Source organism: Papaver somniferum, chromosome 9 (genome assembly GCF_003573695.1).
Source record: "Papaver somniferum cultivar HN1 chromosome 9, ASM357369v1, whole genome shotgun sequence".
NCBI classification, from domain to species: Eukaryota; Viridiplantae; Streptophyta; class Magnoliopsida; order Ranunculales; family Papaveraceae; genus Papaver; species Papaver somniferum.
This window is the reverse complement of record NC_039366.1, coordinates 166,496,596-166,508,835: the sequence shown is the minus strand read 5'-3', so window position 1 is coordinate 166,508,835 and position 12,240 is coordinate 166,496,596. Positions and strand designations below refer to the sequence as shown.

Sequence of the window (12,240 nt, the reverse complement as noted above, 5' to 3'; positions counted from 1 at the left end):
TATTATTTCAAAAGTAAACTTTGCCAGTTGTTTAGTAATCGTGAATGCATAACCATGCACGGACCCGTCCCCAACGTATAAGCTTTTGTTTGGGGGATTCGTTGTAAGCTTCTGTTTGGGAAATTCGCTCTCATCTCTTACGGTTCTGCAATTGTGCTTTGATTTCTAAAAATCACTTAACCTTAGATCTCGTGTTTTGGCAATGTCTTGCCGTTTGTTCCTTTTAAACATGGCATGTCCACGTTTTCCTGAGCGGTGACAGACTGACAGTGGATCAGAGATGATAACAGAGCCATGTTTTTCTCCGGAATTGAAGTGTTGATACACGTTTTTACTCCCTTTGCAGACCAATCAAGATTTCCATTGAACCATGCAGAGATGATAACTGCTGGGACACATCTTTGCAAGTAGGTTGTGAAAATTGGGTTAATTCCAGAGGATGTAAACTAACTTCACAACTGTTATTGTCTCATTGAAAATTCAGACTCGAAGACCAATTAACTGATGAACTGATGTGGTCATATTCCAGCAGTAGCTCATATTAATGGTCATTCTTTCGCACAACTTTATCGCCGAGAAGAGTTGGTCTTTATTAACTTCTGGTAGATTGGTTCCCTAATGCTTTTGTTTATCGGGCTAAAATAATCTTCCTTGGCTCATCATTCAACGCTTTATATAAATCTTCCTTCCTGTTTTCTTCATCTTCTCTGTGTCCTTGTTTATTAGAAAGGAATGTTTATTAATTGAAAACCCATAATAGTGCATCAAAAGGAGTGTTTATTTTCAATTGAAAATGCAATACCAAGGAATTCTAATAAAATAACCTTTATTCGTAACAATTACGGCTTTCTATCTATGATCAAGTCGCACTGTTTGTGATGTTTTTTCGAACATCCTTGGGTAGGAAATTGGGGCTTGGATCTAGCAATACCTCTTGGGCCATCGAATACAGCTGCAACATAGTTTTCGTGTCTGTAGGCCGTGGTAAAAACCATTATGGTTAAAACATGCTTCAAAAAAAAAAAAAACTTCGAATCCAAAAGCTTACGGAGAAGTGATCATAGTTATCTCAATTAGGACCAAAAACATTATAGAGAACTTTTATATAGGGATCCAAGTGCAGAAATCTTATGGAAAATTAACGTACTTGTGTTACCTTTTTTTTCCTCCAATCAGTTTCATCAAGTTTAATACATACGTGTAATACAATTTTCCTCTTTAGCAGTGATATCCCAACGTGAATTCTTAGATTGACCCAGAATTCTTAAAACTCGTGTTACCTGTTCCATGCTTGTCTTTACCTCTCAAAATTTCTCCTAATTCTTCACACATACCACCAAAACCGATTGCAGCCAACAACAACGAACCAAATTATTAGTTTTGCATGAAATAGGAGTACCATTGGGAACCCAAGAGTAAGGAAATTTATATCTCCCGAATCACATCTGCTGCCATTATTTAAAAGAACGTTAACTAAACCAACTAATATTCGTAAACCGATAATGTAGGAGACTGTAATCAATCAATCAAAAAGCCAATATGTGCAGACAGCTTAGTCTTTCTAGAAAGATATATTACAGTACTATAATCAATCATAAAAATATAACGCACGAAAAGCCTATTGATACGAACAGAATACTCACAGAAGATATGTCGCGAAGTCTTTAATACATCTCTTGGTATTAGAATTTGGAAACAAATGCACTTATGGAAACAGATTTATATGACTGAAATACGCAGTTAGTGTCGGCATTAGGAAACCACGTTACTAAAGGGACCGTATCAATATCAGGAAAAATGTTTCCATTAATTAATTTATCTATAAGAGCTAGATATTACCACTCATATTTTTCTGTTGATGCTCGTCATCTATTTTGTTGTTTCCGATAATGAATGCGTTTTGCCGTCCACACGAGACATTGTTAAATCTGAATCACGTTGCAAGTTAAGATGAACTGTAAAGTCAACTGCAATCATACCAAGGTTGAGAGCCCCTAGTTATTGTCTTATAACTGTCATGTTGATGGGATCAAACAGATTCAAGAGACTAATGGATTCCCGTGGACCTGCAGGGCTATCCTCTTGTTCTACTGAAATTTCCCTGCCAGAGAGGAAAAAAAAACGGGATAACGAAATTACAGGGAAAAAGAATGTGAGTATTAAATACCAAAAAGAAACATGAGGCAGGGAAAGAGAAATTTGAGTCAAAGTCAGGAATTAACTCTTTATGGAATTGGTGAGATTTGTGATTGCTCCTCTAGTATATATCTCGCATGGGATAAAATATGGTCAAACGAAAACTATCCAAGTGCACATACTTCAATTAATTACCTTAAACTCTTGCATAAACAAATTCCACATTGAACATATTTGTTGCAGTTCTAAGGACCTTCACTTCCAAAACATACTTATAAGAATCCCACCCTCAAATCCTGCACAAAAATTGAAAATTATGTCGATCATATATTTGTAGTCATAACACGTATATATATCGCATGGGCTATCAGGAAACTCTAGAAAACTCTCTGTTACAGTCATAACACGCCTTCCTACCAGATCCCATCACCAACATCTGCTACGGGTTCATTCTTAGCATCATCTGTCTCTCTTGAACCCAATATTTAATTTCAGGACTAACCTCCATTAATCCAATGAATATGAGAGGCTTTGAAGTGCAGCTACAACTATACCTCATGACTTCTGTAGTACACAGTTTAAGATGCACTATAGATTCTAAAGAAAAACCTAAAATAAGGATTTATCCTCTTTATTTCGGTTATTCATATTAAACGCAAAACTCAAAAATATAGTTAATGACTGTATAAATAATGGAATTCTGAAACTTGTTGGATGAATACAGTAATAAAAATTGAACAAAGTTAACAATCAAAGGATTCAGTATTAGGGTTCATACCTGCATGATCAATCTCGAGTGCCAGAGTTTCGAGAGAATCGAGCATCAACCTACAAAATCAATCAGACAACGCAATCAGGACAAAATCAAGAAGAAAATTCCTAGGGCTAGAATTCTCAGAGAACCAGGAGCATATGCAGGAAACCGATAGAAGATTCTCAATTCAAAACGAATCGCTCACCAAAGCTCTTTTTATGCACCAAACCAAGCGGGGAGTATTAGGAAACCAATGTATTAACGGAACCTAGCAATCCCACGCACGGCTATATCTATATGTTTTTATATAAACGATCCGATGGACGGTTATATATTTTTATATATAAAATATAATCGATCGATCGATCCGAGTCATGTGATGACAGAATAGATGGCCGACTTTAACAGGTTATACAGAGGGCATTTCTTTTTATGATATAGACTAGGTATCACCGGGGCCTACGGTCCAGGTTCAACCTCTTGAGTCTTGAGTCTCTTGACCATTACCAACCGAACATTTCTTATATTTCGTAGAGAATCGGGGGCCAATAGTACAGTGAAGCTATAAATTCTATTTTCCCAATACTATAATCACATCTTCTCTAAACCATTTCCTAAATTGATGTAGGCCATAGAAGTAACTAATGATTTTAAAACAAATCATTATGATTGCTGTGAGTAAAAAAATTAAATAGGGATAAGAGCATCCACAGTGGGCGAGTATAACCAAAAATTTGGGATGAGATCGTGACGCAGTGGGACGGAGTAAAGATCAAATCCCAGCCAAAGATCAAATTCCAGACCATATTTGGTCGCGACCAAATACCAAATCCTAATATAGTCGGGCGTAAATTTAAAGTACGCTTGTTGCTGGGCGTAAATTTAAAGTACGCTTGTTAACGGGCGGAGATTTAAATTACGCCCGATGAAAATCCAAATTAAAAAAAAAAAAAATGAGGCGTAAACTTAAAGTACGCCTGTTGACGGGCGTAAACTTAAAGTCCGCCTGGTGATTGATTGGGCGGACATTTGAGATACGCCCGATGAAATTTTTTTGGGGCGGATCTTTAAATTACGCGCGACCAAATTTTAATCGCCACCGTTACGTGACAACACGGACTAAACCCAAAATTTGATCTTTTTTTTGATCTTTGATCTTTGGTTTTGATCGCACCACTGCAGTTGCTCTAACTATGTAATCTAGAGATTCTAGACTAATAAATTGGTAAGATGATGAGGGAGGGGCCACTACTGCTAACAATCGTGAGCTAGGGAGTAGTAAGAAAATGAGGGGATTTATATTAAATAGAGCTTAGGCACGTGGGAAACACTCTACTCTAGTTTGGTAGATATGTAAATAATAATAAATGTTGGGATATTAATGTCATTTGACTCAACATTATCGAATCTGTTTGTTCTTCTTTCTCCATTTTCCCACTATTCCTGTAACTCTTTTCCAACTTCTTGCGGATGGGTTATATTCCAAAACAAAATTGAAACCTTCTCTGTACACAGTGAAGCGCTTGATCTATTATTACAACCCAATTTTCTCCTTTAATCTCTTCTCTAACATTATCTCTTCATACTTTTCTCCAATTTCCCCTAAATCTCAAACCCTAATATTTTCTTCACTCACGGAATCAAAATCAATCATTTTGTTCTTAAATTCACCACAAAAATCCATCACTCATCAATGTCGCAGCTAATTTTTTATATTTTAAAAAGCAAAATTCAGAAAACCCTAATATTTTCTTTTGAAATACAAAAGCAACAGAGAAAAGAATCTGAGAGACTATTGTACGAAGTAAGTAATGTCTACATTTCACATTTATTTAATTTTATTTTCATGTTCTCTCCCTCTTCCGTAATTTTTGTGATGATATTTGCTAAAGTTTTATCACCAATTTCATTTCTTTTTTTTTTCTTTTCAAAATTGAACTTATGTAGGAATGTGGGAATTGGTCCAATTGGACAAACGAATTCAAATTTTTTCTGTCGGTATTCTTTTAACAAAATTGTAAGTTTGCTCCTAGAACCTTGCTCGGAAAAACACACATTCATCGTAGTTTACTGTTTCAGAAAAGGCAATGAAAGTCATCTTAATAGTTTTCTCAAATTGACTAATAATATAATTTTTTTTAGACACTTTGGGTACAGGGATAATATAGTTTTTTTTTTTAAACATTTGTTTTTGTATCCAGGTATGTGGTTGGTGCTGGAGCACAGGAAAAGGCAGTGCCAAGCAAAAGGGTATTGTTTTTTTTATCTTCCATCCTTATATAATAATTTTAATGTTAACTAAGAAGGTGCCCCAAATCATTGTGACAGTCATATATTTGCCGTCGGTGATACTTCATTTAATATGAATTTGAATATGCACGTTTTTCCTATTGCGTTGGTTATCCATTTAAGAGTTTCAGCTGGTTTTTCCTGTAATTAGAATTTATTTCTGTATAGTTAGATAAACTTGTTGGATTTTTTTTATACGAATCGTATTTTATACCTTTATGTTTATGCCGGGAAGCTTCAACGGTTCTGTTATCTCCCTATCTTCGACTATCTTTCCTACCAACTTCCTAGGACCATCTTTTTGAGCTTCTAATTAGAAAATATTAGATTGCATCTTATTCACAGGTCTAGATAACGGTATCGGATAAAAGGAGGGATTGTTGCCATTGAACAACAGACTCGAAATAGTTTTAGTACGCCTAATTGATGTTGATTCAATATAAGTAAAAATTCTCTCTTGTTGCTTATTTTGAAAGTTTTTATTTTGAAAGCTAAGTTTGGTAAAGTTTTATGTTTGGTATTGTAGAGTTCAATACCATATTTGTTGATATGTAAGTAGTGATCATATAGTGTTTATTATGCTTATTAAGCCAAATCATTTTTTTGTTAACTGTCAAGCTGCAATATCTAGACACTAATTACTTCCATTTTTTCTGCAGGAAGAAAGAGAATTATTACAACGGTTTTTTTTTCTTTGTTACGTGGTGCGCTGTGAATATTGCCAAGTCATTTGAGTACCTGGATAATTGGCAAGAGGAGTCTCTAATTCAGGTACTGTTATGACAATTGATTAAGGGAGACAATAGAATTTTATTTTCCGGATCATCTTCAGAAACAATAGTAGATATATACATCAATTAAATTACCTTTTAAATTGAAGAACTTATGGATAGACAATGTGAGTTGCCTCAGGCCAGAACTGAATAAAAAGTAAACATGAATGTCAGTATGTTATGCTAAATCAAAATAATAATCTACAATAGGACTTCTGGGTAGACAATGTTAGTTGTCTCCAGATTGTCCATTCCATTTTCCAGGAGCACCATTATTCTATTTGCCGCAGTGCACCTCGATAAAGCAACATATAGTTGTCCATGGCTGAACACAGAAGTTCGTAAATCGATCCCAACGTACTTTACAGACTGACCTTGTGATTTGTTAATTGTCATTGCATATGCTAGCCGGACAGGAAACTGGCGTCTTGTCATATTTATATTCAGTTCTGTAACGGATGGTTGAAACATTATTCTTGGCAGTAATACCTCGTCCCCTGCTTTGTGCCCGGTTAGAATTTTTGCTTGAAGTACATGTTTACCACATTTAGTAACCAACAACCTTGTGCCATTACAAAGACCTTCTGACGGGGCGAGATTTCTCATTAGAATAACTGGACAACCAACTTTAAGTTGTAGCTTGAATAAAGGCATTCCAGGTGGACTCAAATTCTGCAAAAATTCGCTACTGTAATTTGGTATAATGCCGCTTTCATCGGCATTCAGTTTGTCTGCAACTAAATATGTGTATGTCTCACCATCCAAAATATCCAATGCTTCTTTGTTTATCTCGTTGACATCATCATTACGTGCTGATAGAATGATTCTTTCAGTTAGCTGTTCAGAAGATACCTGATCATCTGTCCCCAAACAGGGGTAAATTTTGGATATGAGTTCTTTCACATCTTTGCATCTATGCACCGAAGGAGGGAGTTGAATCTTTTCTTCTAGATTTGTCCCAACTATCACATAAGTAAATTATCCATTTTAATGTCTAAGGTTATTATTATTCTCAAAAATATCAATATCAGAGTATCAAAGAATATTATTACCTCTAGTAATGTCTCAGCGAACACAGTGTTTTCAGGTTCTTGAAGATCAAGACGCATATTCTTCGTAAGTGTCAGAACGGTTATATTATTCCAGACCACAGATTTTCTGAGGCACGCGCCTACGACGTCTGCACGGCCGCCATTCGGTATAACTGGCAGGGTTTGCCTGAAATCTCCCCCCATAAAAACCGTAATACCTCCAAAAGGTAATAATTTGTTTTCACGTACATCTTGAAGTAATTTGTTAACCGACTCCACACAATATCTATGCTGCATTGGTACTTCATCCCATATGATCAGTTTTGCTTCTTTAAGGAGTTTAGCTTCTGAACTTGGTTTAGGAATTGAACATACACTGTCTTTGTTTATTTCTATCGGAATCTTAAATGTTGAATGTGCAGTTCTACCCCCTACCAAAAGCAATGAAGTAATACCCGATGATGCAACGGTGAGCACTACATCTGCCTTGAATCGACAACTTGCAGCTATTGTGTTGTATAGAAATGTTTTCCCTGTCCCTGCGCTGCCGTTTAGAAAAAAGGTACGACCATCTCTTTGTTGCACGGACTCTGTTATTTTATCGTACGCTGACAACTGTTCCGGATTTAAGCTTGCAATATTTCTTCTAAGTTCTGGTTCTTTTATTGCAAATTGAAGTTGTCGACGCTCGAATATTAATCTGTTTCCAATGATCTTACCCCAATTTTCTTTTGGTTTCGGCATTGTAGGAAAATGTTTTAGCTTCTTGCCGGATACGCGCAGTAGTTTGTCCAACAGGTATAATCCATAATCCAATGTCTGTTCGTCTGTTGGATTCTGAATGTTGAACATTGTTCTCAGTCTATGAGGAAGATCATCGCATATTTTCAAACCAAACTTTGCCCACAAAATTTCTGGTTCAGTTGGGTTACAATCTGTTAAAATTATTTTGAATAGTTTTCTGAGCTGGCTACCTGTTTGGATATCTACGGCTTCTTTAAGACACTCCATGGATTCTCCGTCATTTTCTAGTAGTCCAAGTGCAATGCATGCTCTTTTGAATGTAGGTAGCAAATCACCGTCCACTATCTTTAGACGTTCAAATGAATTTGCACCTGCAACAACAGTCAAAAGTAATTTTAGGTAGTATAGTTCTCCAACATTAGGAGAAACAAAATACATTCTAGCGATTGCAAAACCCTGTTTCCTAATGTGCCACTTTCTTGTAGTTTTATCCCAAACAAAGTGTTGTGGAAACTCTTGGTACGTATATTGAGGTGCTGTAAGGTTTTCAGCATAATACTCAAAATAAGCCATCAATGTCGTCTTATAGTTCTCAGCTTTCTCCGTAACCCCTTCTATTGACCCTGTTGATTCATAAATAATTCTTTGCTTGCCTGGCAAATGGATCGCCAATCTCACTACGCTCGGTTCTTCTTGATGGATGGAATAACCGAATAAACGGTGTGCAGCTTCAGGTGGTCCAATATACCTTGCATCTATATACATTTGAACCTCATCTATTGATCCAACAATAACTGTTGTTTTATCATATCCTTTATAGATGTATTTGTTTATGTATTTCACTTCCCTTACTCCAGCACATATCTCGACGTTTATATGACAGTTAAACATTCTTGATAAGTGTAGATTGTAGGGTACAACATCAGTATTGTATGCTTTACGTCCGCCACGAACAATAACTTCTCTTCCATCATTACTACGTCGATATACTGGATACCCACCACCGTCTAAACATGTAGCATCGTTGTATTTTTTTGGGTATCCTTTTTTCATACAGGGGGCCTCTGGATTCCTATCACCGCATGGACCGTGCACCATACACTTTCTTATTGTATTAAAGAGGAGTGGATCTTTCTTCTCATCTGGAAATTCTGCCGAAACAAATTTGTTCACTTGCTCAACTGTACGTATTTTGTCTGATTTCTCCAAGAATATTAGTAAATGCATATGCGGTAATCCACGTTTCTGAAATTCAATGGTGTGCACATGACCAACAACTTTGCCAAACACATTATTTTTGGTTATCTCATTCATAAGAGTTTTCCTTTTTAACTCAAAAACTCGTGCCACTAAATTAGGACGATGGCATGCATATTGGTGTTGTAGAAGCTCGCCTTGGATTTCTGGCCAATTCGGATTGGCAGTCATAGTGAGAAAAATATCAGGATGATGGTTAAAGCGTGTAATTTCCATGAATCTTGGTAGATGATAAGTGTTGTAAACGCCTTAATATTTATCTATTGTTTATGCTTTCTTGGCGAGTTTTCGTGTGAATTATGTATCTTATGTTTACTTTTGAGTATTTAGGTACTTTGGAGTCATTTAGAGCAAAAGAAAGAGAAATTGTCCATTTGGAACAATAAAGGTCTATTCACGGACGAGTGATACTTGGAGCAAGCTAAGATTATGCACCAAAGGAGATGAAGAATTAGATGTCAGTTCCGCGCAACTGACAGTTGAGCAAGGAAGCCATTAGGCAGTCGGTTCCCTGAAACTGACAGGCCAAATGAATTCTGTGCAGCCCTTATCTGAGTTACTGGGTGCCTATAGCCGTGCCAGTTTCAGTACATAACCCTTAATCGGGATTTGTTCTTTTCATTACATCTATCTGAAATTTAGAGAGGACAGACCTGCACCTGAAATTGAGAAAGAAAGAGAAATGATCAAAGCTGTGAGAGGAGAGATGGCTGTTGTAACGACGAGAGAAATTGGGTTCAGTTCATCACCAATGAGACATGGAAGATGTTACAGAGACGGAGAATTTACTGTGAACAAGAGAGAAAGGGGATCTCATGTGTTGAATCTGGGAGTGGTTTTGATACTGAGAAGAACGAGAAAATTTAGATGGGGTTTCGATCGAATCTGCTGGTGGTTACAATGGATTTGGAGTGAATTAGATGTATGTGTAGGTTGGCTGTGAGATAGAAGACGAGCAGATTGAGGGATTGAGGTTGTTGCTGTTCAAGATGAGCTTGAAGTTAGGGTTCCAGTGAAGAACAACTCTAAGAAGAAATTGAAGTTAGAAATTGAAAACTAGGGCTTCTGCTGAAATGGGTTGATTCTGATCTTGAAGCCGAGATAATGAAGAAAATGGTGATTTGTTACTGTTGTTTGAGTGCTGCTTCAAAGGTGGAGATGGATTTGAGTCACTGGTGGATGAATTTGGTGGAAAGATGGTTGCAATGGCAGTGTGTTGATGTTGCCAATGATGGCCAGTGAGCAGCTACAGGTGGTGCTGAGATGATATAGCAATGAATTGGCAGTTGAAGCTGCAGAGATAGCGGAGGCATTGGTGGTGCAGTTCAAAAGCCGAGATGGGTTCTTGATGATGTTGATTCATGGGTTCAGCTAGTTACAGTTACAGGTTTTCCTGAGATGGTATTGTACTTGGTAGAAATGAATGGAGTCTGGTTATGGCAGTAAGAAACATTGCAGAGAGTACTCGCATCTGCAGTTTTTGGTGGCAGTAGTGCAGAGAAGGATACGGCACCGTGGTGTTGGTTGGAGTTAGAGTTGCTGCTGAATTGGAGTGCAGTCACGGCTGAGAGCTAAAGAGGAATGACAGAGATTGCAGTCAAGCGGAACTGGTGGTGCTGTTTAGAATGGGTTGTGGTGTTACAGGTGCAACTCTGGTGCACTCAGCAGAGAAGAAGTTGATTATGATTCTGAGCTAATGAAGGTGATATGAAGTTGAAGCAATACTAGCTTGTGCAGGTGCAGAGCTGCGAAGGGAGAAGTTGGATTACAGGCTTGAGGTTATGTCTGTTAATGCTGGGTTGAACTGGAATTGCGAGTTAAGATGTTGGTGCAGCTGCAGTTGGTTGCGTTGAGGAGTTTAGGGCATGACTTAGAATTGGTAGGTGCAGCTGTGCAGTGGTGGAATTGAAGCTCAAATAGTTGAGATTGGTGTGGACTGGATGCTTAGAAGAACTGTGGTGGTTACAAGGGTCTGCGGTGTTGGTGGAACTGTTGAAGATACTACAGAAGTGGCGATGCAATGAAGCCGAGATGGAGGGAATTATTGAGTCTGTGAGTTGAGGAATCTACGGCAGTTGAAGCCGCAGCTAATACAAGAGCTGAAATTGCAAGTGACGAAGCTGAGGATGTAAATTGATGTGGTTCTGTTGCTGGCGAGTTTTTGAGACGGGAAGAAAAGGGATATGGCTCGAGTTGCAGGTGATTGCAGGTGGAAATAGCAGCTGCAGCTGAGTGCCTGAGAATTAAGCAAGAAACCTGAGAAGAGAGAGTGCAGAATGGGTAAATGGATTGCAGGCAGCTGAGATTGCAGGTACAAAAGCTGGTCGTGCTTGTGTGGTCGAACTGTAATGCTTACAGTATGTGACAGAGCAGTTGTGAAATGAGTGAATGTCTTGGGCTTGAATGGCAGTGAGTCTGATAGAATGGGTTGTGTATGAATGGAACAGCAGCTGCAATGCAACTGGTGCAGGTAGAGTTATGTTGCAGTTGAAGCTGCAGGGTGAATTGGAGGTGGTGGATTGTGCGAGATTGCAGCAGGGAATGGAGTTACTGGTGAAGCTGCGAGATAAGCAAGACAAGACAGAACCAATGCTACTGAGGTTTGAAGCTAATGTGTATGAGTAGATGAATGCTAGGATTGATACAGACGCAGGGACTGAAAGAATGGCCAGGAATTTGGTCGGTAATCGCACAGAAACAGAGGAAACTATGTCTGAATCGGTGTTTAGGCGAGTCAAATCAGTGAGTTAGTCACCGATCCAGTACTTAATTAGATGGACTTGGACCTGACTGATGGGCTTTCAGAGATTCAGTTTTGACCGTGACCTAAACTTACTTGGTCACAGAAGGAAGGATATAAAAGAAAACCTTTCTCTATTCAACTTGGATCTTCTCTTCTACTTTGGGTTACAACATGATAGGTTTTATCTTCCTCCTTGTTATGAACTCCATGAATATGAGTACCTAGTTTTTATTATTGGTCAAGGAATAAGTTGGAGTTCCAACCATGATATTTATGTAATGAATTAGTTTTGTCTCCATATTTTGTTGCTTATGATTAACTATTTATTTTGTCTTATGATTTGAATACTTGTTTGATCGAGTCGCGAATCGTTTGATTTTGTGTTCATCTCCATTGCTAGATTAGGATTTATTATACGCAAAAGTGATAGAATCTTGATTACAAGTAGCATGATTGTGATTATTGCTTGTAGTTATACTATCCTAGTAGTCACATGTGAGTCATAATCTTTGA

General features: G+C 37.7%; 2 long non-coding RNA genes across 11 annotated transcripts; one reads left to right on the top strand and one right to left on the bottom strand.

The window, feature by feature from the left end:
- Positions 1 to 781: 781 nt before the first annotated feature.
- On the bottom strand, positions 782 to 3,218 carry LOC113309361. Of its 2 annotated transcripts, none has more exons than XR_003340548.1 (5): positions 3,096 to 3,218; positions 2,915 to 2,964; positions 2,332 to 2,432; positions 1,644 to 2,101; positions 782 to 1,445 (listed from the first exon to the last, which is right to left on the bottom strand). It is a non-coding gene; the product is annotated as an uncharacterized LOC113309361 (long non-coding RNA). The 2 variants fall into 2 exon arrangements; XR_003340549.1 differs by having other exon boundaries at positions 782 to 1,727; positions 1,840 to 2,101.
- Positions 3,219 to 4,335: 1,117 nt separating this feature from the next.
- LOC113313989 lies at positions 4,336 to 12,018 on the top strand. 9 transcript variants are annotated; one of them, XR_003342193.1, is made up of 8 exons: positions 4,336 to 4,694; positions 4,838 to 4,907; positions 5,092 to 5,140; positions 5,839 to 5,950; positions 7,031 to 7,210; positions 7,406 to 7,545; positions 7,733 to 7,781; positions 8,785 to 12,018. It is a non-coding gene; the product is annotated as an uncharacterized LOC113313989 (long non-coding RNA). The 9 variants fall into 9 exon arrangements; XR_003342200.1 differs by having other exon boundaries at positions 7,733 to 8,910; positions 9,315 to 12,018; XR_003342198.1 differs by having other exon boundaries at positions 7,733 to 8,910; positions 9,086 to 12,018.
- Positions 12,019 to 12,240: the final 222 nt, after the last annotated feature.